Source organism: Cyprinus carpio, chromosome B10 (genome assembly GCF_018340385.1).
Source record: "Cyprinus carpio isolate SPL01 chromosome B10, ASM1834038v1, whole genome shotgun sequence".
Taxonomy (NCBI): Eukaryota; Metazoa; Chordata; class Actinopteri; order Cypriniformes; family Cyprinidae; genus Cyprinus; species Cyprinus carpio.
Window position 1 is genome coordinate 22,957,737 of NC_056606.1, and position 494 is coordinate 22,958,230.

A 494-nucleotide genomic window follows, 5' to 3' on the forward strand; every position below is an offset into this window, starting at 1 on the left:
ATACTGTAAACCGTACACAGAAGCTGTACACATTCTTATTGATTGCACATATTGGTGTGGTTTTATTAGCAGTGCTCATTCACAGACAAAAAGCTTTTATATTACTAAACACTAGTCCTCAAGAGAGAATGATAAAAATGATGCCAATGTTTTGAATTTTTAATTCAACTTTGAGCTTGCTTGACTAATGGCCTCTCTCTTTCTCTCACTCCCTGATAATTGCTTATGCATACACTCTTCTTTGCAATCATCTTTTCAAATCTGCAGATTTTCTCTCCTGGTCTACCCTTCCTGACCAAAGCCCATTTCAGTTTGAGCAGGACCTGCTGTAATTATAAGTGAATGACAGGACAATGCTTTATGTACTAAAGAGGATTTAGTGGATGTCATTGAGGATTTAAATGAATGAGTGTTAGTGGAATGATGTGAAATGGATTTTGAAATGACCTATGCACAGTTCATAACATTCATAACAGTTGGAGCTGATCATTATT